Source organism: Balaenoptera borealis (assembly GCF_965194805.1).
Source record: "Balaenoptera borealis genome assembly, chromosome: 2".
Taxonomy (NCBI): Eukaryota; Metazoa; Chordata; class Mammalia; order Artiodactyla; family Balaenopteridae; genus Balaenoptera; species Balaenoptera borealis.
Window position 1 is genome coordinate 154284003 of NC_138867.1, and position 27697 is coordinate 154311699.

Here is a 27697-nt window from a genome sequence, read left to right on the forward strand (position 1 = left end):
TCAACCGAGCTGTTATAATGTGAAAGCAGCCCACAGGCAGCAGGTAAGCAAATGGGCCTGACTGTGTAACACTTGATTTCCTAAAACAGGCAGCAGGCCGGGTCATGTTTTGGACTCTGGGTCTAGGTGATGGTAGTGCAGATGAAAAGAAGGGGATGGTGTGTGACATACCAAGTCTGCGTCTTGGGTCTCCCCCATGTCTAGTTCAGACTGGACACCAGCAAGGTGCTCCGCGAATGCTGAACTGTTGAGCGGAATTCACACTGGACTAGTGGGTCATTCTGGCCCAGGCAAAATGAGGGGGTCGACAGGTGGTTTCGAACGTCCCTTTCAGCTGTAGCATCCTGGGGTCTGCTGCCGGGGGCGGATGGCGTTTTGTGTCCGTGCTTAGTGTGGCTTGTTATAAAGTTGGTGCCTTGGCCTGAAGGCTCAGTGGGGGTGGGAGAGGCACGGGGTCTGTGCACAGTAGCTCCCTTTGTGCAGACACAAGGCACAATGCAGCCCTTGCTCAGTGACCGCGTCCTGATGCCGGCGATAGTGGTGGTGACGGTGAGTGACTGCCTGGCTGAAGGTCCCTGCAGTTGGTGGAAAGAGCTCGGCTTTGGAGTCTGAAATCCTGGATTTGCTCCTTATTAGCTGCCTGACCTTGGGCTAGTTACTGAATTAAGCTCTCTGAGTCTCTGTTTCCTCACTCATTTGAGGAAGAGAAAGCACAGGGCCGGGCACATCGTTGACCTTCATCACATTTTAGTTTCTGTCCTCTCCCTCAGGAGACTCTGGGGTTCAAAGCCGGCTTTGCATTCACTACTTGTGTGAGCTACTTTACCTCAGTGTTCTCATCTGTAGAGTGGGAACAATGGTAGCTGTGCCGAATCTTTTCTGGTCGCCCCACCCACCCCTCTGCCTTTCTCTGAGCCCTGGGGAGGCTAACGCAATGGAGGACATCATCAGCTTCCCTTGCCCTCCGATTCCAGCTGGTGTGGCCAAGGGAATCATGGGTAGCAGGACAGAGGTCAGGGTACTTATCCCCTGGCTCCCATCTGCTGGGCTGTGGTTTGGCAGTGCTGAGTTCCTATACCTAAAGCCACAGCTCCTGTTGGGTGGCCCTTTCCCCATGGCTACTGCTCTCACCTGTTCTGGTCCCCGCTGCTTCCACTCACCCCTCAGGTCTGTGGGTGGATTAGCTTCCTGTGGTTGCTACTTCTTCTGTGCTGAACCTCATTGCTCATTGGCATTTATAACCCATCTAAATCTTTGTAAATATCCCTTTCCTTAAACCCTCTTTTAAAATTATTTTTAATTGTGGTCAAATACACATAACATAAAATTTACCATTTTAACCATTTTTAAGTGTACAGATTAGTGGCATTAAATATAGTTGCACTACTGTTGTGCAACTATCACCACCACCCATCTCCAGAACTCTTTTCATCTTGTAAAACTGAAACTCTACACCCGTTAAACAAGCATTCCCCCTGCCCTCCAGTCTCTGGCAACCACCCCTCTACTTTCTGTCTCTAAATTTTCTACTCAAGGTACCTCATGTAAGTGGAATCATACAGTATTTGTCTTTCTGTGACTGGCTTATTTAGCGTAATTATCCTTAAGGTTTATCCTTAAGGTTAATCCATGTTGTAGCATGTGTCAGAATTTCCTTCCTTTTAAAGGATGAGTAATTCTCTAATGTATGTATATACCACATTTTGGTATCCATGCATCTGTTGATAGACATTTGGGTGGCTTCTACCTTTTGGCTATCGTGGAAAATGCTACAATGAACATGAGTATGCAGATATCCTTCAACTCTCTTTAATTGTCCCTTTGAGGGTTCCACTGGGTTCCTCCCAAGACTCTCACGGATACATAATATATACACTTAGTATCATCATGTCATTTTGAGTCATTAAGTTAATACATGCAAAGCACTTAGATCAGCACCTGACACCTGGCAAGTACTCAATAAATACCTGCTGTTACTAGGAAGGTTTCTCTGTGTGGCAGAGGCTGGGTGGCAGTGCATCATCACCTTAAGCTCTTAAGCACCAGCTAACTACCGACCCCAGCCTACTTAGGCTGGGACCACAGGACTGCATTCTAGAGCATGGAATGTGACATCCCCCTTCTAAGCCTGGCCCATCAAAACCTCCCCCACCCAACCCTTCACGCATCTCCCTTTCTGGCCCGGCAGACATCTGTGCTGTTTTGAATCTTTTCTATTCTTGTGTAGCAGACACCAGATGTCTGGTGGGGCAGACATCCCCCTTGCAGGAAGATCCTGGATGCCACGTGTGAAAGACGGCAGAGCCACCACCAGCCTGGGTCCCTCCATGGGTGGAGCAGAGGCAGGTACTAGTATTATCATCCATGTTTCACAGATGAAAAATCCGGAGATTTGGTAACATGCCCAGCAAGTAGCAGAGCCTAGATTTGAACCTAAGCAAGGAGTCTGGCCCCAGGGTCCACGCTCCAAAACACTGCTCTGCACTGTCGCTCTTTCAAACTTAGGAATAAGGCTTGGCAATTACATTTTCCTTTTCCCCAGACAACCCCCAGACCCAGTCTAAACTCATGCTTGTCATGGTGGAAATCCACGGAGCTAACCACTGCACCGCAAGGCCAAGGTGCCCAGGTGGACGTTCCAATTCACTGCAGTTCATTCCCAATGGGGCATGCGGGAAAGAAGGGAAACACCTCAGTGCTTGCAGCAGTGTCCTTGGCCACCTCTGTCCTGCTCTCTGATGTTCTTTTCTCTGAAAGCCAGTGGTCTGCTCTAGCCAGTCGGTACGTAGGCTGAAGAAGGAAGGGTGCTCCTGAATCCATGGCAGCAAAGCCGGGATTACCCACTGACATCACAGCTGGCAGCCTCCAGCTGCTGGCACCCTTTAAAAGAGAACGTGATGGCAATTTTCCAGCTAAATTCTCCCAATGAGGCAGTTGGAGAAACATTATCCACCCTAGGATCAAGCTGACGAAATGGAGGGGGCAGGGCTGGGGAGGAGGGGTACTAATCTATGTGTGTTGGATCGCACAGCCCAGGGTGTGTATTTCTAGGGGTGTTCTCATGGGGAGGCATTCGCTGGGTCTGAGGAGCTGCCTGGGGCCAAACAGGTGATCCACCCACCTCAGTCACTTGACGGGCCCCACTTTCCTAAGTTAGGAACACAAAACTGTCTCCAAATCCCAAAGCTGTCCCAGCTCTGGTCTGGACTGAATGGACAAAGGGTAGGGGTGGGGCAGAAGAACAGACTTACATAAAGTCGGAGCCCAAAGGAAGCTTCTCTCTCCCACCCCAACTAGACTCAAGGTGGGGACCGGGGAAACTGAGGCCCAACAAGGCAAGCCTGAGGCATGACAAGGGCCAGAATTCCTGACCTTTTCCCCCACCGTGATCCTCTGAATCCCAGGGGTTTCTCATTTACCGAGCCTTTCTGAAGGGAAGGCATTTTACACCTATCATCACACTTAATTCTTACAACCCTGGGAGGTGAGTACTCCTGATCTCCCCTATTTACACAGGAGGAAACTGAGACTTACTCAGATTTACAGAAGCAGACCAGGGGTTCCACACACAGACTGAGCCAAATGTTCACTCCCGCAGAAAGGCCCTGGATTTCACCACCAGAACTCTGTTCATCAATAAATGCTTATTTAATGATTATGAGAATAATAATAATAATAGTGCATTCAGCACCATGCCAAGTGCCTAACCCGGAATATCGAATTTAATCATTACAGCTATTTCTGTCAAATGAGTTGTCACTTCCCACTTTGCAAATGAGGAAACTGGACCAGAGAGCAAAAGGAACTTGCCCTGGGTTGCACACTACGGTGGGACTCAAGTCTCAACCCTCCTGGCTCGGTCCAGTGCCCACCTCCACTTTGGACAAGGTCCACCCAGCACAGCAGGCTCAGTGGGCTCTGCAGAGAGCAGTCTCCACACTTAGGGCAGGTGTCCTATAAAGTGGTGAGAAATAAGCTCCCAGCCTGCAAGTGCTAAAGGAGTAGAGAGACAGACAGACAAACCTGGGGTTGGGGCTATCAGGGATGTTCTGTGACGGATGAGGATTTGAATGGAGCATCTTTGCAGGGCAGTACAGTCAAGGGAGGTCATTCTGAGCAGGGATATGCCTCAGGGGCAAGAGCTCTCCGGTCTGGTCTCCACAGAATTAGTGTGGGGCATGCGGCCATAAGATGGGTTGAGACTTGAGACCAGGCTGTGTAGGGATCTGGATGTCAGATGCAAAGTTAGGACTTTACTCTGGGGAAATAGGGAGCTACTGAATGTGTGGGGGCCAGGTGCCGAGATACCACTTCAGGATGAACAACGCCGTTGTGTCGTTCAGGATGGATGTGAGGAGGGAAAGGCTAGAAGCCTGAAGACGTGATAACGGAATGGAGGGGGAATTATAAAGGCCGTGCTGACAGAACATGGTGGCTGAGTGGAAAAATACAGGTAACCGGGCCTATTATCATCACTGATAAGAGGAGAGTTCATGTGCATACTCTCTGTGTTAATTACATTTCTTTTGGCCACAAATATTTCTTCCCCTCAACAAAAGGTTGAGGTTGGAGGGAGAGCCAGGCTAATCAAGACTAGATTATGTGAAGAGGCTCCAACTGCTTGGCACCGGCGCTGGAGAAAAGTCCTCAAGCATGAAACGGCCTCCTGTTCTCCCATTCCCACGGCAATCACGGCCTAGCTGTTTATAGGGAATCTAATAAGAAAGCAAGGGGTCACTGATTGGTTGAGGTTTCCCTGGGCTGGCCTCAAAGTCCACACAGCCTTTTAGATGTACATAACCCTTCAGGGAGGGATGCATCCTCAAGGCTTCCTTCATGCCCACAACATCCGGGATGGGTTGGGGGACCCTCAGCCAGAGACACTCAGCCAATCAGAGGCTGCCCTGGGTCCCGGAGGAGCATGGCTTCCATGAAAGGCTGGGAGGGACCGTCGTGCTGGATGAAGCAGGGACAGCGCGGAAGGGGAAGGCACCGACAAACACGTGTGTGCCTGCATGGTCCTGGGTCACCAATAAAGATAAACACTACAAACTGCTGGGATACAGAACTTCACAATGGACTTACAGTCTATAAAAATGCGGCTCGGTGCCCAGCGCTGGGAGAGCCAAACCGGAAGTGGGAGAGCAGAGATCTCGTGAAATTACTTCCTGATATAGATCCCCATCACTGGGCTATTCACAGCAATTACTCTCGCTTTTCTCCCCGCACCCCTCCCTCCTCTACCCCCACATGTCTTGCCAGCCCTATTTTGCCCATCATTTTGAAAGCCATGGATACGTTTCACTGGGACTTGGCTCAAGTCTGCCAGGAAAAGCAAATTCGGGCCAGAAGTAGTAAAATTTAGACATGATGGCAGAGCCAAGCTTCTGCCAACCCGAACTTCACCTTGAATTTGATGTGGGAAGGAGGAACGGAGGCCTTCTAGGCACTGATGGGTGGTGTGAGCCAGAATTCTGTTTGTTTAAAAACTTTTACCCAACTCACAGCCAAGGTAAGGGTTCCCATTCCCTGGAGATGTCTGATGAATGCTATTCCATGGCACCCAAAGATCTCTATTCTCAAGAGAATTCTCTCGATCTCCTATGCAAGGTGAGCTCTGAATATTGCCAGTGAATTCAGAAATAGATCTAATACAGATTTGAAAACTCTGGCCTCTCTTTCTTGGCCCTTGAAATGGCACTTGAAAACATTCCAGCGTGTTTTCTAAGTATGAGTTGGCATAACAAGGAAAAGATGCTCTGATATGGGTCCAGAATGATGTTGTAGGTCTTTGATTCTACAGTGTATGCTTTCCACTTTAATATTTTTGAAATGTGTACCTTTCCAATGTGTATGTATAACAGAGAGTTCATTTCCCAAACAATTTGTATTAGTTTGTGTGGTACATTCAGTAAAGTCTTAAAGAAAGACATTTGTGGGCTGGGGGATGAGCGTTTGACAGATGGTACTCAGACCATCCATGGGTTTTTGAGTTTGCCTCTCCTGTGACAGTGCCTCGAGTAGCCTCGGGCTTGAATGCTCCCTTCAGTCTTTGAGGGTTCCTTGAACCTTTGAAATAGCCTTTGAGATACCGGGCGAGATCAAGAAGCGGAAAGAAAATTTGCAATTAGCGGTTTTGTCCTGCACTTCTTGAAATCCTAACCAGCCCAAACCAGGCTGTCAACCCAGCAGAAAAGGGTCAAGGAGCAGGGTTCCATCTATGCTTTAAGTTAAAGGTATAAGATGTGGTCTCCCAAGTGGTCTGCTCTAGATCTCTAGAGAAGAGATGACCCAGGAATCTGAATGATATATAGGTCTGGGGGACTTAGGACCTTGGCCATCACTAGGATATGAAACTTAACAGTTGCTAAAAGGGGTAGGCGTGTCATTTGGCACCTGAAGAAACCTGTTTATGTGCAAACCTGCTACTCTGATAGTGACTCACTCTGAGAGTAGGGAACACTAGCCACCTTTTCACCTGACAGCACTTATGACATTTTTTAGTTTGTTTCTGCCTCTCAGAATATACTCCACGGTGCTAAAGTCCCAGAAAACAGACTGGGGATTTATGAATTTTTAAAAGCAATTTCAGTGGTCTCAGGTTTTAAACTATCATTTATGAGCATTCACTATGTACCAGGCACCATGTTAAACTAGTCTACATAGATTATTGTATTTACTCCTCTGTTAAAATTTCCCGAGCTCCCATGACCAGTTAGTACTGAAGCTCATATTTGAACCCAAGTCTGTCCAGATCCAAAACCATGGTACCTGGAATGCCTGTGTAGTTATTAAAAGCGTCAAAGCCAATATATATGGATGTCAAAGACACTGGCGGACTCAGAGCAAAAGTCTTGAATTCCACCACCTCAGCCTTGTTCACCCTTGCCTTGCCTTGCCTTGCCTTGCCTTGCCTTGCCTTGCAGATGACCCTTGGAAACTATCCAGACTGAATCTCACACAGGAACATTTTCCCTATGAGCACATGTGGCTCTCTTAGGAAACAGCATCTACCACAGAATGTTTTTCCAGTCTTCATGATGGTTTGATAAAAGGACCCGCAATTGGCATAAAATCTGGTTATGTTGTTAATGACTAGAAACTGTTATCATGCTGATTAATGCTGCCATTGTTTAGAATAACTATTAACCCAGCTGGGAGGACCCATGGGAATGAAACAGTGACTAATCAATCTCGAAGGAGTTGCCAGGTGATGTTTATTTCGTGAGAACTGGAGGGAACCAAAGACACGATCATTTTTCCTTGACATTGATGTTCCCTCCAACAGGTGGGCAGCAGCAGCAGTCAGAGCCCATTCACATCCCATTTCAGGTATACAGTCGGCAATACTCATGCAGGGGCAGCAGGAAAGGGATGGGGGGATTTGTCTTTGGCTGACACCCGGGGTGTGCTGCCTGTGAGGGTCTCCTGTCTTCCTTCCAATCTTAACATGCACTTTCTCAAGAGTGGGCACCCACCTGAGTTGCTAATTAAGTAATTTTCTTGTTCATCTGACTTGGATGGTTTTCTTGCAGCATTGCCAAGTAAAAATGGCTCTTAATTATGTAAATTCATGAAACCATACCAAAGACAACCTTATCAGAACATTTGTTTGTCATACTATTTAAAGAAAGAAAAAAAATCAGCTAACTGATGGGAGGCCAATAAAATCCATTTTCATCATAAAACTCTTCATATTTGCACCACTTCTCAGCTTCCAAATCCAGCCTTGGATCTGGCTATTTAAAACCCTACTCTATGCGCAGGAACAGAACAGAACCAAGAAGGATATCTTCTTAAGTAGGAAGGTAAAGAGAGTCTTACCTTTCTTCCCATTTAAAATTAGACTTAATTTGATCTTTCAAGAAACATAACTGATCACAGATATAAAGTCAACAGTGCTCAGCTTGGGGATCATGGCATTAAGACATAAGATGGAGAAGCAACAGGGACCTAATTTTCTAGCCTTGTCCGTCTTCTTCATATAGTTGCTCTGGGAACACGTGCTTTGGAGAAATCCTGTGGGAGGGAAGTGATTTCTATCTAGTGCCACTCACCAGGGTTCCACCCCTGACCCAGGAGGAGAGAGAAGGCAATGTGACAACAGAAACAGAGAGTGAGATTTAAATACTATGCTGCTGCTTTGAAGATGGAGGAAGGGGCCATGAGCCAAGGGTTGCAGGCAGCCTCTAGAACGTGGAAAAGGCAAGGAAATGGGTTCTCCCCTAGAGCCTCCAGAAGGAGTATGGCCCTACAATGTCTTAATTTCGGCCCAGTGAAATCCATTTCAGACTACTGACCTCCAGAACCGTCAGAGGATAAATCTGTGTTGCTTTATGTCACTACAGTTATAATAATTTGTTACAGCAGCAGTAAGAAACTCATACACGTGATCCAAGACTTTTCCTACCTTGCACACATACCTGCTCTGTGCCCACCCCCATAGCTGCATCTATCTGTGCTTAGCTTCCCACTGGTCTTTTTCTACCATGGTTTTGGTTTACCTGCCTCTGACCTACCACTCACAACCCAGCATCAAGCTAGTCCCCTTCTCCTTGTTTTAGTGCTGCTGGGTTTGATCCTAGCGTTTTGGTCTCAGGATTGATACAGGATCTTCTCTCATAATTCTAGGTTCCATTTCTTGGGAATTTACCATGAGGTCTCTTACTTCTCATAACTTCTCGCTGTATGCAACATACTGTTATTTCCCCCAATATCGCAATAAGGAAGCTACAGTTAGAGAGGTATTAACTTGCCCAAATTTACAGCTACTAAGTGGTCGAGCCAGGACTGTAATCCAGATCTGTCAAACTCTAAAGGCGTGTTCTCGAAGACTCTTCAGCACGGCCACCCTCATGAACCACCCCTATGGGAGGCCCCAGGAGCTGTGGCCCAGAGCCACATCTCTTAACCACAATGGCTCAGAATTAACCTCAGGCATTCCAAAAGCTACACCTTTCTGATGACAGCTGAAACTGACTTAATCTCTACTTGATTTCATTCGAGAGAGCAAGATTAAATCCAAGTTCTAGAGTGGCATACTCTATATAACTTTAGACTCATCGACAGCAGTAATGCAAAAAAATACCCCCCCAACCCCCCACCCTTGCAGACGTGTGTCTGTTGTGTCTGTGCCTCGAACACCTGACTCTCCCACGACCCCCGATGGCCCGGCTGCCCCAACTGCTGACTGACACCAAGGCTGTCCTATCCTGTCCGTGTTCAACCTTCAGAACTGAAAGAGCTTGGCGTTCATAGTTCGCCAGTGTTCACGGGATCACGCATCTCAATGTTCCTTGCTGCTCTGTATTTACCTTTGGAGGTTATTCTGTGAGGTGAACACAACCTCATCATTAACATTTAAAAAAACCCCACTGTCTGTAAATATTAGAGACATTGATTCTGCAAAGAGAGAGAGAGAGAGGGAAAAACAATCAACACTTCTTTCTGGTCAGAAGGCTTTTCCTTGTGAGTGATTTTTCTTTCAGGCATCCTTAGCTGGTGGTTCCGTTCACAAACCATGGGGTTTTACAGCAGGAAGGGCCCCTAGTGACGCACTGGTAACATCAAGGACAATGATGTACCTGAGGTCATCCAGGAGCTGCTCAGATTCCTAGTTCAGTGCTTTTCCCTCTCCCCTAAGTCACCACCTGATACTCCAATTCTACTGACTTCTCAGAGAATTCGAGGGCTGCTCCTAAGCCGCCCTGGGACACTCCCTCTGCTTACCAAATGTTAACTCCTTTCACCATCCCCCAAAATGCTGAGGTGACTTCTTGTTGCTTTTCACTGAGCTGAGAGTGGGGAGCTGACCAGCTTGGCCCCAGACTGCCCTGCAGATAATGCTGCTCCTAAATTCCGCCTCACTAGGGCCTATGTTTAGGTGTTTCCAGATAGGAGGGTGTTCTGAACTAGAACCCAAAGTAAAGGCGGTCAGTGGGAGCACAGTCAGATGTTATTACACACTTAGACTACACAAGGCAAGGTCTCAGACCACGCTCTCAGGAGGGGAACTCGGAAGGACTGTTTGGTGGTTCATAAAACTGTCATTATTCCAGCCCTGAAATTAAAACAAGGCTGCCCCAGTCTCTGGGGTCAGGGAAGCTATTTTTGGAACATGCCTGCCTTTTTGCATGTGCATTATCAAAGCCTTGGGCTCTGGTACCCAGCGTCCTCCTGGCTCATTCCAGCTTTCCTCTGACTCGAGGAAAGAACTCTGGGAGCTATTTGGTTCCAATATTTCATGCCTATTGGATATCTCATGCTACTGTATGTAACAAAGGTGAGACCATACCATACAAAGAGATGTAGATTGAAAGGAGGATGAAAGAATTTGACCATCTTCCACCCTAGAGCATAGCCACATGGTCATGGTGTCCCTTTATTTTAGGTCACTGGTGACACCATCACCACCTCCTAGAACGATGAGGGCTACCTGCAACCTATTGCCATCCGAGGGTTACTTGGGTCTTTCAATGGTCAGTGTCTATTACTGACATTCCAAAGTCAAATATTCTTGCTCTTCTCCCAACCCATTCTCATCCCAGGAAATATGAATTTAAGCACACAGGAGGATACTAGCAAGGCCCAAAGAAACTGGTCCTTCTGAATAACCCTTGAACACCTACCCTTATAGAAAGCCATTTCTAAAATCTGAACCTGAGCATAAAGAATCCTGCTACAATTAGACTGGGAAAGAATTCCCTTTTATCATACAATATGGTAGTTATATGAGATGGCTAAAATGATTAACAACGCACACAAGCATACACACACACATACACAGAAGCAGAGCTGCTGCAAGAAAATCCGTCATTGCACGAACTCAAAAAGGACACCTCTTCCGGGCAGATAAATTATAGAAAAAGGCTCCCTTTCCTTTGGGAAAGCACAGCCCAGGGATGGTTTTGCAAGTAGTTCAAGAGATGGATTTCAGACACCACTCACCCCTTCTAAACCAGTGCTGGTGCAATGCACAATCTATCCCATTGTACAGAGAGACTCTAGAGAAAAGTACAGTTGTAGATATGGAATATGAACATAGGTAGAAATTGCTAGAACTAGAGTGATTGTGAATCATCAGAGGAAAGAAAAAAGTTTGGAAAACAGGAAAACCTCAAAAGAAAAATAATTACCAGTAGCAATACCCTGAGAAATGATGACTATTTGAATCTTTGGTGTATTCCTTTCCGCTCTCCTTTTTCAAATGCATATATCTAAAGAATACCAACATGGAAACGTACTCTGCATACGGTTTATGGTCTTTTGGTTTTTGCCTGTTACATTCTGCCCATCTTTGCAAGTGAGATAAGATATATCCCCGGTATCACTTACAACAGCAATGCGGCATTCTCTTGAACTGTAATGCATTTGGCCGATCCCGTGGTCGGAACTTCAGATTAACTAGTTCTCTTAATTCCTGTCTTAGTCACCTGCTTGCCATGAAAAGCCTTCTGGCTAGACACAGAAGCAAAGGGAACACCAAGCATCACAATTAGGATGGAGCTGCGTCTGACTAACAGTGTGGGCTGGGAAATGCCCTTCTTTGGGAGAATATATCCAGGGCAAGCTTGTTCCTGACTTGTAGTGAAGGTTTCCCTTGCCTCCCACTGGTCACTTCACCTCCACCATTTTCCTGGCTTCCGTGCTCACCGAGTCAGATGCCATTGTTGGAATCCATTGACAAGCAGCAGCTTGCAGAAACTGAGACAGCTTGTTCTGCACCCCTCTCCCTGCAGAGCAGCCCCCTCCACCATGGTTTTTTTCCCCCAAAGCAGAGAGAGGACGGGTAAGAACGTGACTTCCATTTGTTCCCCGGGCACCATCGAATTCCTGCCAACAAATGCATTCCTTCCATACCTGTCCATCAGCTTGAGAGGAACAAGGCCTGGGAACAGAGGCTCACATTTCCTGAGCAAAGTTCTTTATCTTTCCTCAGGTAGAGATGAAACCAGTTTGCTAAGAGATGAAACAGGCTTCTAGCCTGGCTGTTGGAAGAGCACTTCAGCTGGGGGCCCAGAGTCCCCAGACTCCTCGGGGACTTCATTTTGGTGAGCTTGCCTTTGAGCTCATCTCACGACCACATGTTTGCATGGGGACCCACAGAGAGAAATTACACCGGGAGACACTACATTTACCAGGGGGACACTGGTACCAGAGGCCATGCTAGATTCCAGCACTCCAATGCACACCATTTGACCTCAAAACACATTATAGGAATATCTTCTCATGGAAGATCCTGTGATAGATTTTTATTTTAAAAATCATTCACCTTGGACATCTTATTTAGGTTCTGAAGTGACAGGTACTCTGAAAAATTAAAAAGCAAATGTATATAGATAAAAGAGAGAGAGTCAGAAGAGTGGGGGAAGGAGACAAGAAGAGGAAGGTGGAGAGGGAGGGAGGGAGGGAGGGAGAGAGATGCAAGATGCAAGACCTCATCCAGGGAACACCATGACATTGCTAAAGGTAAAGTATTCAATAATCTTCAGGGGGGCTTCCCTGGTGGCGCAGTGGTTGAGAATCTGCCTGCCGATGCAGGGAACACGGGTTCGAGCCCTGATCTGGGAAGATCCCACATGCCGCGAAGCAACTAGGCCCATGAGCCACAACTACTGAGCCTGCACGTCCGGAGCCTGTGCTCCGCAACAAGAGAGGCCGCGACAGTGAGAGGCCCGCGCACCGTGATGAAGAGTGGCCCCCGCTCGCCGCAACTAGAGAAAGCCCTCGCACAGAAACGAAGACCCAACACAGCCAAAAATAAAAATTAATTAATTAATTAAAAAAAAAAAAAAGAAGCGTTTAAAAAACAATAATAATCTTCAGGGCCTCTTTCCTCTCTTATTACCAATTAACAAAAAAAAGGAGTTAACATAAGAGAAACAACTGAGATTCAGAGCCAAGGGACTTTAACGGTGATATCATGAGGAACAGAGCCTGGGCCGGGCTGACCCTCACAAATGACATCATGGTTTATGTGGAGCACAAGCTCTCCATGGCAGCTCTGCTCACAGACACAGGCTCTGCTCTCTTGACACAGCGACATCAACCACTCAAGGCAGCAGGCGGCAAGGGGCAAAGCTGGAGATGCATGAACCTGCCAGTGTGTTTGCAGCTTTCCTCTAACAAGGCTGGGGAGGCAGGCCCTGAGGAGACAGAGTCTTCAGGTGACAGAAGGACACAGCATTTGCTGGAGGTCGGCCACAGATGGCGACTGCCTCAAGCCTTGCCCTTCCTTGCCCAGATTTTTCTCCTCAACTTAACCACACGACCCCGTGATCCATCAGTCACTTTACTGAGATCCACTGAGAGGCACGGGACTTCATGATCCACATAATTAACAATGAAAAGTCTGCACTGGCTTCAATGATTCAAGTGATTTAGACAAAACGTTCCCCAGACAACTGACTGTGGTTTCATCATCCGAGCTAGCTGTGAGTTACTCCTGTTGGCCTCAGTCACAGGCTGCTAAGAGATGGACATTTGTTCCTCCAATCCTATTGGGAGGCCATTTTAAGTTGGTACCTCTTACACCCAGTCATGATCAAAAAAAAAAAAAGGAAAAAGCCAAACGAAAACCCTGTGTATGAGGTTAAGATGACCAATGAAGAGGATCAGAAGGGTAGACTCATAAAATCAGGGGCTTTACTTTCCAATGCAGAGAACAGTAAAACAGGCACCATCCTTAAAATCATTGGAGAAACCCCCCAGACTGCACTTTCCATTGTTGTCAGAAGCCTTAAAAGTGCATTTCAATTATTAAAAAGAAGGCAGTAGCAGCAAGGCCTATGAACATCAGCCTTCTAACCAAGATGGTTTGCCCATGCACAGAGAAAATGCTGTAGTTTCGTCTCCTGGGCTCAAATCAAATGTCTCTCAAATCGGATGTGGAGAGGCCATCTTTCTCTAGAATCAGAAGAGCTTAGTTAGAAAAACAAAACCGGAAGTAAAGAGTCAGCATTAAACCATCAAGCCTCTGCTGAAAGAGATGCTTTCAAAAAGGGTCTATCTAACTTTTTTCTCAACCAAATCAGGGTCTTCCTGAGCCAGATGCTGTTTTGGACATGAAAACAGGAGTTCTAGTTTTGTTTAGCATCTTATCCTCAGCATCTGGTAGAGTGCCTGACATCTAGACTTATATCAGTGAGTGAATGAATAAATGAATGATGAATGAATGAATGAATGCATCAGGACTTGAGTTGTTCTGGCTAAGTCAAAGTTTAAGTCCAGAGAGCAAGCAGTGACATAGGACAAAGTTAGGACATATAGCATTATTACTTGGTTTCTATAGAGCTCTAATAAGATGGGGTCCCTTCTACCCCAAAATGTATCAAAAACTTAAAAAATGTTTATAATAACTCAGTAACTCCACTTCCAGGATTCTATTTTATAGAAATAATCTAATATATAAGGGGAGGAAAGCCCTACATTAAAAAATACTTCTCTCGGGGGTTTCCCTGGTGGCGCAGTGGTTGAGAATCTGCCTGCTAATGCAGGGGACACGGGTTCGAGCCCTGGTCTGGGAAGATCCCACATGCCGTGGAGCAACTGGGCCCGTGAGCCACAACTACTGAGCCTGTGTGTCTGGAGCCTGGGCTCCACAAAAAGAGAGGCCACAATAGTGAGAGGCCCGCGCACCGCGATGAAGAGTGGCCCCCGCTTGCCGCAACTAGAGAAAGCCCTCGCACAGAAACAAAGACCCAACACAGCCAAAAATAAATAAATAAATAAATAAAAATTAAAAAAAAAAATACTTCTCTCAGCGTGAAAATTAACCAAATGTATCATAGAATGATTACGTGAAATAAAGATTACTTAGATAAGAAATTATTAGGTATTTATTTGCTAGTTACTTAAAAGAAACAGGTAGAATGCTTATGATGGCATTGTATAAAAATATTAAAAAGTATATAACATGTTCTGAGGCAAAAAGCATAAATATGTAGGAGACAGGTAAAATATCAACAATAATTGTCTTTGGGAAGTGGAGGATGAATAAATTATTTTTAGGTGCTATTTTCCGAAAAATTTCTAAAATTTTTACAGTGAACATTTATCATTTATTTTATAATGGGGGATGAAAGTAAACATAATTTTATGTATGTATACTTTAAATATATTTTAAAATAAAATAAATTTTAAATAAATATATAAAACAAAATTTAATTTTAAAACACAAAGTATCCCAAACATTGACCTTCTACGAAAGCATCTGGCTCTAAGAATTGACCCTGCCTGGGCTCTTCCATCCTGCAGCCTAATAACTTTAAGCCAATAATTTGGATGTTGCTTCAAAGAGTTCCCTGATACCACCATGGTGCTAGCCAACACGGACAGTGGGTGTGGCAAATGTAATTATTAAATTCTCTCTTGTAACTGCATCACAGAACCCAGGCACAGGAAGCTCACTCTCATCCCTTTGTCACTGAAGAAGGGCTTTTATTTGGAGTCATCAGAAGTAAGGCCTGACATTTGAGAGACACAGATATTCACAGGAAAAGGCAGCACTGAGGGAAATGGAACAGCATCACATTGTGGTCACAAGACACTTGGAACTGGAATTGGAATTGGACATTGGTGGGTAGGAGGTTATTATTCCTCAGTAAGCTGCTTGGTCACCAAAATCTATCAGCTGCCATACTCAGCAAGCATTTGGCCCTTCCAGCCTCAAGACAATGTGTCACTCCACTGTTTCCCGGTGTCCCTGCACCAGGACAGCACCCAGGCAGTAGTGTCAAAAAGATGTCCCTTTCTGATACGCTGAAATGGCAACTTTCCTCCACTGCCAGGATGCCCCAAACCCTCTCAGGTGAGTTGGTTACGGCTCTCTAAATTCTTGATACTGCCTCATTTGGACATTTGTGATAAACTACACTAAATCAAGGCCTCAGTACACTGATGGTCAAGGTCATGAAAAACAAGGAAAGACTGAGAAGCTGTTGTATCAGAGGAAACTGAGGTGATGACTTAATGCAATGTGGTGCCCTGGATAGGATCTTGGAACAGGAAGGACATTAATGGGAAAACTGGTGACGTCCAAATGAAGTCTGGAGTTTGATTAACAGTAACAGACAAATGTCAGTTTCTTAGTTTTGACAAGCATACCATAGTAATATGTTAATAATGAGGGAAACTGGATTAGGGGTGTATAGATATTCTCTGTACTATCTTTGAAACTTTTCTGTAAATCTAAAATTATTCAAAAATTAAAAACTTTATTTTTAAAAGAATCAAGGCCTCCAAAGAAGATTAAGATGAGGAATGGTAACTGTTATTAGTCTCACTGATATTAGACTCACCAGAAATTCCAGTGAAATTAGCGTTTTGGAATTGGAATGAGACGATTTGATTCAAAACTCCCTGCTCTTTTCAATGGGAACCAGGATGAGTCACTTAAATTCAGAGAATTTCAGTTTCCTCATCTGTAAAATGTGAATAACAGCACCTGTTTGAGAGACTTGTAGCAAGTATCATTGGAAGTAAGCATCATGAGGGAGGGAGGGAGTTCATCCCCTGCTAAATCCCTGGTGCCTAAAACAGTGCCTAGCACAAAGTAGCTACCTGACAAATATGTGTTACATGAGTGAATGTATGAAAAGAATTCAAAATGGCATCCCACTTCAATATACTATTGGTATTCATAGCAAGATCAAAGCTTATTCATCCTATTGAAAATAACTTGAAACACACAGGGAAGACAAATGCATTATGTTACATGAAAACAGAATACCATGAAGCAGTTAAAATAAATAAACTAGATTGAGATGTATCACCAGGACTAGAGTTCAACATATTGTTGAACAAAAAATGTAAGTTACAGAACAATATATATGGTATGATACTACTTACATAAAACGTTTGAAAATATACAAAAGGTTGCCATGTTCAGTTCATAGATACTACTGATTTACATGGTGAAAAAAATGGAGAAACACAGACCAGAAAGGTTCACTAAGTGTGTGGTAGTGGTCATCTCAGGGAAAGGGCAGAATGACAGAGGACGGGCCACTGTTCATCCTTTTTGAGGCATGGCCAAGTCATAGGAGCAAAGAGACTGCCTCCCAAAAAATGTGACCACGGACAATTCCAAGACTGAGGTTAGCTGGCCCGTTAGTCACATTCATTGTCTGCGACTACGCTATTTGGTTGCTAAAGAACGCACAAGGAAGCACAGATTAAAATAGCATAATTTAGGAAAGTCTGTCATGGAATTACTGGTTGTAAATTGCATGCCTGCAATTGGTTGGCAGAGTGCTTCTCAAAGTGGGGTTCCTGGACCAGCAGCGTCCACATCACCTGGGAACTTGGTAAAAATGCAAATTCTCAGACCCCCCCTCAGACCTACTGAATCCTGAGCTCTGGGGATGGGGCCCAGCAATAGGCATTCTAACAAGCCCTGCTGGTGATTCTGATGCTTACTCCAAAGGTGAACCACTGGACTAGTAGGGTCTGCTGAGAAGGGTTTTTTTTCTGGCTGAGCCTTGAAGAATCCCCTTCATCTCAGACTTAGTTTCTTCATCTGTTAAAATATGGACCAGACCCAAATGATCTCTAAACTCTTTTCCAATTCTACAAGTTTATAGTAATACATCAATTTACATAAAATGATAAGGTTCACTTTTAATACCTACTTTCTCACCTCGGAGAACAAGATGACAGAGATCACTGTCTACACTTCTTTTTTTTTTTTTTTTAATAGATTTATTTATTTTTATTTATTTATTTTTGGCTGCGTTGGGTCTTCATTGCTGCGCACGGGCTTTCTCTAGTTGCGGCGAGCGGGGGCTACTCCTCATTGTGGTGCGTGGGCTTCTCATTGCGGTGGCTTTTCTTGTTGCAGAGCACAGGTTCTAGGCGCGCGGGCTTCAGTAGTTGTGGCACGCAGGCTCAGTAGTTGTGGCTCGCGGGCTCTAGAGCACAGGCTCAGTAGTTGTGGCGCACGAGCTTAGTTGCTCTGCAGCATGTGGGATCTTCCCGGACCAGGGCTTGAACCCGTGTCCCCTGCATTGGCAGGCAAATTCTTCACCACTGCGCCACCAGGGAAGCCCACTGTCTACACTTCTTACTGTCCTCCCCCTTGGCTGGCTCTGGCTTAGCTACCCCCGAACCATCCATATTCCACAGTCCTCCCTTGCCTTCCTCTACTGTTGAGACTGTAAAGGTAAAACACGCTCTCTCTCCACTCCCCTCGCAGCCAGGTACACCCACGGGAAACAGTTCTGGCCAACGTGATGTGAGTGAAAGGGTTTCACTTCCTAAATACAGAACATAGTCTATAGAGAAGGAGGGCATCACTTCTGTGTAGATGGAAGGATAGAGGCCCAGGACGAGAGAAGGAGCCTGGGACTTTGACGTCATCCAGAACAGCTGCATCAGCTCTATTCTGCCTCCTTCGGAACTCAAAAGCCCCCATTTCTTTAAGCCACTGCAGGACTTTTCTGTCACCACAGCTGAACACGTTCCTGATTGATGTCCCCCACGTGCCCAGCTCTAAGGAATGCCTGTGGATGGTAACACGGAGAAGGAAGAGGAAGCAGGGGAGGACCAGAAATAAAGAAGTAGGACAAAGAGGGTTAAAGACAGGATGGGGTTACTGAGGATGGGGTGCCTAAAAGGAGAAAGTTTTAAGCACATATGTAAAGTGAGCAAAAAAGCCTGGGAGAGAGGAAAAAAGAAGGCATGCCAAACCTGTATTTATACAAGAAACTTTATTATATCCATTAAAACATTGGTTTGGTGTGCTGCTTATACATATTTTAATGCACACTAAAATGAATACATAGCTATTAAAGTAAAAAAATATATATTGGTCCATGTGCCACCAACAATCATCTTGTGAACTAACTAGAAGCTCGCCTAGCACTCCCAGGGAGCGCTGACTTATGCAAATTCCTGGCCAGAGGGTTTGCAGCTCTGGGTCCGAAATAGCAAAAGGTAAGCTGGAAAGATCCAAATCAAAGACTGCTTGAACTGAGCAGGAACCAGTTCTCCTGAAAGGGTACATTCTGTACCAAGCCAAGGGTCTTTAGGTCTAACCCTTATTTCCCTAAGGTGCACCAAATTTCTTGGCTGATCCCAGGTATATGAGGAAATATAATGGACACAGAGGGAGGAATGGTTCCTGCTCTAGCCTTGGGAGGGCTCCCATGATCTCTAATCCCCCGGGACATTAACTTTATACCCGTAGCAGGGTTGTTGTGTGTGTTTCCATGTGCCTTTGCTATATGCTGAGATACAGAGTCTTGTCACAAGGCACATTTTTAAAAAATCCCTTTTGGTGTTCTGGTTGCTTTCATTTTCAAGCCATTCCTTTCTTTCTTGTTCTGCTCTCACAACTTCTTTTCTCTTTTCAACTACGTCCCTCCAGCAGAGCGACAAAGACAGCCCTCTCCTGTTCATGGAGAGGCCATTACAGACACACCAGCCAAGATGACAGACCAGCATGAGGTGCTCGTGTGCCTCTCGTCTTCCTTTTCCTCCCCTATCCCAGAATCTCCCCTAAGCAGAGATTTTGCATTTCTGCCCTTGCCCAGCCCCCAGCCCTCAGGCCCATCTCTGCAGGCTTGGCCAGGCACTCGGCCTGACCCGGCTCTGATGGCCTTGTCAGTGGCACCCTCCAAATAACACACCGCAACGTTGGTCCACAGCCTTGGAATCTCGAGTGGTGAGCCCACTTTTGCCGCCTTCCCGTGAAGGTAAAGTTGGAGCCTGTTTGTCTACCACCCACAGCTGCTGAGCTGCGTCATCGGGACCAAGGGAGTCAGCTTGCCAGCCGTCTCCAAGGAGAAGGGCAGAGGTCACCAGAGAAGCCACCAAGAGACGTGCCAACATATCAAAGGATGCTCAAGGTTGACAGGGATCACTTTCCTTTCTCAAAGTGGGAGGAAAAAAACCCCATACCATCTCTATAGTAGGAGCTAGATCGAGTGGGAGGGAGAGGCAGAACGGGAGTGTGAGAATGACATCTGTGTCAACTGTTTATTTTGGTGATTGTCTGCAAGTTGCAGGCAACATGGCTGAGCTAAGCTGTCATGGAAACACGATTTCGTCGCAGATGACAAGTTGGCATAAAGACAATGTAGGTGGAAAAGAGGTACGGGAAACAAAACTACCTGTCAGGCGGGCAGAGGGAGGAAGAAAATCTACCCTCACGCACTTTCCCGTAATTAAATGTCAGATGTACACAATGCAGTAAAATAATTACCATGGCATAATTACCGTTCAGATGGAGTCCCGTGTATATGCCAAACACATTGCTGTACTAGAGCACAAGCTGTTAAAACAAATTGAGTTACTTAATTTTTACATGTAGCAGCCTGTTTTATCATTTCCTAAGATGCAAACGTTTCATTAATGATGCAGTCTTTCTAAGTGTGCCAAGCTCTGGGCTACTGCAAAAGCAGAGTCTTTGGTTCCCCTGTGGAGACTCTGTAGACAAAAACTCACTCATCTTTCTCTTCCACACTTGCCCCCTCCAATCTCTTCTCCACATAGTAGTCCAGGGGATATTTGAAAGCCATACATCGGATCATGTCACATACCTGCTTTAAGGTCTTTCAATGGCTCCCACTTAGAATAAAGTCCGCCTTTAGGAGTGAGCTCCTGTGTCTCTTTGTGAACATCTCGGGCCTCTCTCTCCCCGTCACTGTGTTCCAGCCACACTGGCTTTCTTTCACTTCAAGTTCAATTCTTCTTTGACCCAAGGTCTTCATACTTGCTGTTCCCTTTGCTCAAAACACACCTCCTCCACTCTGCCATCTCCTGCCCTCCCCCTCTCCCGTCCCTCCAGAATTGCCTAACTCTCTTAAATTTTGCATCTTCAGGGAGACCTCTTCTGTCCACCCTGTAAAAAGTAGGCCCTGGCCCTCCCCGCCCCTCCAGCTGGTCTCCCCTAGAGCTCTTGGCTTGCTTCCCCCATAGCACTGATCCCATTTTGTACTATGATTTTATACACTAGTCTGTGTTTTTGCTTCATGTCTACCTCCCCCATGAGGCTCTAAGCATCTGGAGGGCAGAGATCACATCAGTTTTGCTCTCCACAATACCACGAGTGCCTCGGGTAGTTCATCGCAGGTAGTAGCCGTTCAATAAATCTATCCAGATGATGTGTGATCCTGGGTAAGTCATGTCCCTACCACTGTGCCTGTCTTCTCCTCTGCAAAATGAGGGTGTGGGCTACATCAGTGCTCTTTCAACCTGTTCGTGGTTATCTATTCCTGGCAGCATAAGACCAATTGTCAACTACTGTTAGCACTGATACTTTCAAAGCAAGAAATAGCATAGAAACCACCAGAAACATAGAAACAATACTTGCTCTCACCACCAGTGATTTCAGAAGGGTAAGTTTTGTTGCACGGCACACTTCTTTCCATATTTATGTGTTTACATGCATTTGTTTACTGGGTCATGGTATAGAGTATACATAGCTCTTCCTGTGGGGCACAGACAAGAAATATCAGAGCCTTCAAAACACTGGAGCCTGGGAAAGGGCTGGACTAAACAAGCTCTGAGATCCCTACACTGGCTCCCAGCCTTGGCCTTCTTGGATCCTTCTTCCCACTCCCCCTTCACCACCGCAGGTGGGCTGGGAGGGTCTTTCTAAATGGGACAGAAGCTCTCTTTGCTGCCAGTGACTGTGAAGAGACTTGAGGCAATGGCCTTGGTCCATGGGAAAGCATGGCCCGGTCAGTCCTGCCTTTGACCACCTCACCAGTGCGGTCTTCCGTGTCCCCAACAGGGAAAAACAAACGCCTTTCTCAACCCTGCTCCTCTCAGGAAAGTCTCCTGAACAAAAGGAAACGGACCAGAAGGCCAGACAAGGAGAGGTAGAAATAAAGTTGATTCTCCATTTTCCTACCACTTGGGGAGGAGCTGAGCTGGACATCACAGTCAGAACCCAGACCTGGGGAGGGGAATCCTTTCCCCAGAGCGTTTCCCCAATGTGGCAGACTGCTCAGGAGTTTACCCTGATAGGAAACGTTAGAGAAAACAGCATGAAACAGGAGATGGAAATAGCAGTGGTGAACTGAAACACTTCTAAACAAAAGGGGTCAGTGGGCATCACCTCTTGCAGGGGCTTGCTGCTTTTCCCAGCATCCCCTCCAGAACCCATACCACCGAGCCCCGTCTACCCTCTGTTCCTCTGCTCTGGCCAGACTGGAGGAGTGGTGGCTAGAACTTTGCTCTAACTGTCCTATGGCCCTGGATGATCACATGACCACCTTTACTCCTGAGGTGGCAGGAAGTGGCAGTCCAACCATGGGTGCGACCGGACCATGTGTCAACAATGCTGTGGATGGGGGCGGATTGCTAATTTGACCATTTTGGAGGTTAAACTTGGTGACCCTTGGCCCCTCATTTCAACTCCTAAAAATAAGCCTTACCCGCGAGTCTGGGCTTTGGCTACGGTTTCCCATCTGGAGAATGGGCCAGGGTATTTTTCTGGTTAGAAGGAGGTGTGTGGGTGTTAGCATGTGTATACGCCCGTGCATGCATGTATATGTATGTTTATATACACATGCATATATGTGTACATATATACGTACCTACATATGTATTTATATACCTATATTACAGGGATTACATACATATATATGAGAGTTGAGACATTACAGCCTAACACTCAATCCTGGGGACCCAGGACTCGCTCTTGCTTTTAGGCTTTTGCACCTCAGATCCCAACCACCCATTTGCCTGTTACCCAGAAAGCTTCACCAAAGGCCATGATTATTCATGAGTTTCATGGCTCCTGGCTTCCTGAGAGCTTCTCTTGCCAAGTCTGCAGATAACTCAGACTCAGATGATTGGGCCTTTCAAAAGTACAAGAGCCTATTTCACCTCACCCAGCCCTGCGGATGGATAGGAACTTAACAGGACGACACTTACTCATTGGATTAATTCAAACGTGCATCCTCCTTTCCTCTTTCTCCCTTGCGCTCGCTTGCTCTCTCTCTCTCTCTCTCTCTCACACACACTCACACACACACATACACACACATCTCAAAACAGCCTGCTTCAAAGCAGGCGACAGGAGAGGGGTATCTATTTCTGGCAAGCTCCCCGAGGAGGCCTCCCTCAGGGGACTGGTAACTTACACCCCTCCCCTTCTCCGATCCAGCCAAGTCTCTCCTCTCATTAGCCCACCCTGGATCTCAGACCACCCTCTCTGCTCAGCTCCTGGCTGGGATACCCTCCTTTTCCTGGTTTGCTCCCCCTCAACCCCTCACCCCCGTGCCCTAATCAGCCCCTAGCTGAAGCTGTGACTTCAGGAGCCCTGGGGAATGACAGCTCTGATTGCCTTTCAACAGCCTCACTGGCACCCCACGGCACCATAAATAAAGTCCCTCACATCCTTACCTTGTTCCCATCCAGGAGGCCACGCTGACCAGCTGTCCCGATTTGCCTGGGACTGAGGGGTTTTCCAGGATGTGGGACTTTCAGTGCCCAAACTGGGAGAGTCTTAGGCAAAGCAGGATGAGTTGGTCACACCACAGGGGCCTAAAGTCTGGTGTTGCCCCTTGGGCTCCTCTCATGACCTCTAACCTTCTTTCCAGGCCTCCTGAGCCCATGTCTCACCTCTGTCTGGTTTACTGGTTCCTACCTGGCCCTTGATTGGGACACATGAGTTATCAGGGGAGAGAGTTTAAGTCATGCAAGACCACAGACTCTGGAGATAGATGCCTGGGTTTAACTCCTGCTTCCACACAGCTGGGGGCCAACTACATAAATACTCTAGGCCTCAGTTTCCTCATCTGGAAAATGGGCCTATTAATTATACCTACAGTAGCAAATGCTGTTGGGGCCCCACCCAGTTTCCCTTTCCTGTCCCCCAGCGGGTGTAAGACTTGGCTGCTATTAGCTCAAAGCTGCCCTTGGAATATGGGAGTGGCTCTCCCAGAAATGCAGGAGAAGTTACGCCCCACCCTCTCTGGGAGGAGTGAGCTACAGCTCATGACTGACATGAGAAGAAAGCCCCCTTGCCTCAAGTGAGAGGAGGCCTCGGGCGCCATTCACACGCCAGCACTGCCCGTGGGATCAGGCTGAGGCTGGATGCTTCCTGCAGCCACAGCTTTGCTTGGCTTGCTCCCCGTCCCATCCTGCTTCCCTCACTTAAAGTTCTCTCCTTGAGCACATCCTCATCAAATCACTGGCAAAAGAATTCCTAGCTCAGGATTTGCTCCTCTGGAGCGTGACCCAAGACACCTGCCTTACCAAATTGCTGCAAAGATTAAATGAGATCATGCACATAAAATGCTTAGGTCAGAGCCTGGCACATAATAAGTTCCCATATTGTGGCTGCGCTGTCCTGACCCCTGACCCCGTGACTTAGTCTTGTCCCGTGGAACGGCAGGACTGGCCTCTTCCCCTCGCTGTGGCACCACATTTCCTATCTAATGCCCTTGTGCACGACACACTCGCACGGACACACCCAGGGGTATGCCAAATGCTGGGTATCCCAGCTGTTACACAGTCCCTAAAGTGCTTCAGAATGGAAATGACCTAAAGTAACATAGTTACAGGGGAAATTTCTAATTTCTTAAAAAATAAATTTATTTATTTTTGGCTGCATTGGGTCTTCGTTGCTGCATGCAGGCTTTCTCTAGTTGCGGCGAGCGGGGGCTATTCTTCGTCGCGGTGCGCAGGCTAGGCACGTGGGCTTCAGTAGCTGTGGTGTGCAGGCTCAGTAGTTGTGGCTCGCGGGCTCTAGAGCGCAGGCTCAGTACTTGTGGTGCACGGGCTTCAGTAGTTGTGGCTCGTGGGCTCTAGAGCGCAGGCTCGGTAGTTGTGGCGCACGGGCTTAGTTGCTCCGCGGCATGTGGGATCTTCCCGGACCAGGGATCGAACCTGTGTTCCCTGCATTGGCAGGTGGATTCTTAACCACTGCGCCACCAGGGAAGTCCCTGTTCTAATTTTTAAAGTAACCGTTTGGAAGCATCAGTCGCATGATAAGCAGCAAACTTCTCGTTGATCCATTGATACAGTTGATAACTGCTTCCTACATCTCGCCCCCACTGTCCTAGCCCTTCCTGGAGGGAATACGTGCCCCAGCCATCAAGCAGGAGTCTTCTTTAAATCCGCCTCCCAGAGAGATCACAGACAGAAGGGTTCCCCTCTCGTTTTTCACTGGATAGCCCTGTCCAGGCACAAGTTTTCCAGGCACAAGTTTTCTGCCTGGTGTTTGTGGTTACCCCCGGATGCTCCTGCCTTTGACGTAGGGCACTTCGATTACAACCCCAAAGTTGTAGGACCTTTCCTGTGTACCCAGCATGGCACCGTTAGAAGAGAGACAGAAGAACCACAGAAGAAATAGAAGGTTCAATCCCTGTCCTCAAGAAGCTGAGGGCAGGCAGAAGGATCCAAGAATCAGCAGATATTGACTGAAAAACAATGATTAACAAGGTCCGACTTTTCTGAACACTCACTATGCACGAGGTGTTTTGCTAACTGCTTTGCTGACCCTTACAGCTCTTCCATCCTCCTCCTCTTCACTTCCCAGAGGGATATCTGAGACCGTGAGAGGTGCGGAGCTTGCCCAGGTGTGCGTCTCACCAGCAAGCGCAGGATGCAGCCCAGGCGGCCTGATTCTGGGCCTACACTCTCAGCTTCTAAGCTCTACTCCTCCGAGCGCAGCCCGAGCCCCAGGGGCTTCCAGCCCAGTGGTGGAAAGAAATGTGGGTATAAGGACCAGAATTCTAGCAGAGGGGGAGGTGAGTGAAATATGTCGGGAAACAGGCAGTGACGGGAACGATGTGAGGCACTGACAACATCATATGGGGCCCAGTTGTGAGACTGAAGCGCTCATGGGAAAAGCGGGGCTCCTTCTCCCTGCCTCTTGTCAGAGGCCAGGCACACCCCCCCGCTATCCCTGCCAAAACAAGGAAGAATGCTGCGAGAGAGGCCGTCTATCTGCCGGCGTCCTAGGGACCTGCTCTGTGCCAAATACCCTCCCGAGCAAATATTGATCTATTAACCACAGCTCAAACACTGTGAGTGCAGCGAACATGCCTCGGCAGGGAGGGGGCGGCTGGCCCACTGCCACCTCCCCACAGGGCCCCTGAGCCAGGGCTGGCTGGGGGGAAAGAGACCAGGAGATGCTGAGTTCAGTCCCCCACCGTTGATGGGAAGGTGGCACAGGCAGGCTGGAGATGGAGCGAGAGTCTGTTCAGCAAGGGCTCCCTCTGGGGACTGCCATCACCTCCTCCTGCAGGCTTCAGGGATGTGCAGATTAGGCCAGGAGCAGGCATCAGGGAGCAAGGAGCTTGAGAGATGTGATAATGATGCCGAAGGTCTACGTGGAGACCCCGCATGGAGTTCTGCTTGGTTACGGATCACAGAGCTCTTATTTATACTGATATACATACAGTAACAAAACCCAGAAACCTGTTTTACCTCCTTCCCTTGTTATTTCCTCCACCATGAAAGGTCAGACTGGAACTTCGTTTCTTAGATTTAAAAGGGAAATATTTCATGAGTTGGATCCGAAAATGCCAGAGCCAGAAGGGATACGACTTCACCCAAACTCTTGTTTCAATGATGAGAAGACCAAGACCCAGGCAGGTAGGTCTGCCCAAGGTCCCAGCCAGCAAATGACAAGCCCGGAATAGGACCCAGGCTTCCAACTCCTGCAGCATGTAACTCATGTAACCCCTGCCTCCCCACCACCGCCAAACACCACTGCCAGTTTCCAGTGGTGGTCAGTGTGTCTTCTCACCTTTGAGTGAGCATAGGAAGGGCTGGGCGGGTGGAGGGATGAGGGCAGGGGGAAGCAGATGGGGTGGAGTGTGCAGGCGTCTCTGGGCATACCGGACAATCACATGTGAAGAAAGTCGGGCGTGCCCAGCTGGTATTTAGTAAGGACGTCAGACATGCAGGAACAATCCTAGGAGCCCGCTCTTTTTTTTTTTTAACATCTTTATTGGAGTATAATTGCTTTGCAATGGTGTGTTAGTTTCTGCTGTATAACAAAGTGAATCAGCTATACGTATACATATATCCCCACATCCCCTCCCTCTTGAGCCTCCCTCCCACCCTCCCTATCCCACCCCTCTAGGTGGTCACAAAGCACCGAGCTGACCTAGGAGCCCACTCTTACTCACTGGAAGTTGCTGCCTGGAGCACTGTGTCAAGAATGATTCTGAAGCATCTTCCAGGCTCTATGAGACAGTGTTTTGTGATCTGTTTGTGACGTTGGCCATGGGCAGAGGGGGGAGTCTCAACAAATATGCCCGTCATTTGCCATACCTTTCTATATGTATAAGGATAGTGATGATGCTTCAGGCTGCAATCTTTTTTTTTTCCCAAGAAACCCTTCTGGGTCTCTCCAAGGAGAAAATGGGCCCCTCCATGCAAAATGCCAAGTACATAATAGGAGCTTAATAAATACATTCATTGGAAGAAAGGAAGAAAGGGAGGGACGGAGGGACAGAGGGAGGGAGGGAGGGAAGAAGGCTGTAGGCAGGATATCCCTGGCATCTCCTGGAGTTTTACTGCCTTGAAAAACTCCGCCTTCACTCCTGGACTTCTCTTCCCCTTCGCAAGGCTGCTATAGGAAGACCCCGAAGAACTGTTCCATCCACTAGGCACCAAAGTTTACTTAGAAACGCCTGAAGCACTAGAAGGTCTTTGGTAAGAAATTCAGAGCCCATTCATTCCATAGAGACCCTGAAGTTCCCCCTTCCTTCCTTCCAAGAGCAAGCCT

The 27697-nt window shown here is 47.1% G+C and overlaps 1 protein-coding gene and 1 long non-coding RNA gene across 3 annotated transcripts in view; both read right to left on the minus strand.

Annotated features, from left to right (window-relative positions):
* SLIT3 (slit guidance ligand 3) overlaps positions 1–27697 on the minus strand; it is a 619464-nt gene that overhangs the window by 438064 nt on the left and 153703 nt on the right. The window lies entirely within an intron of this gene.
* Positions 1794–27053, minus strand: LOC309622745. The gene is made up of 2 exons (XR_014241103.1): positions 2235–27053; positions 1794–2168 (listed from the first exon to the last, which is right to left on the minus strand). It is a non-coding gene; the product is annotated as an uncharacterized lncRNA (long non-coding RNA).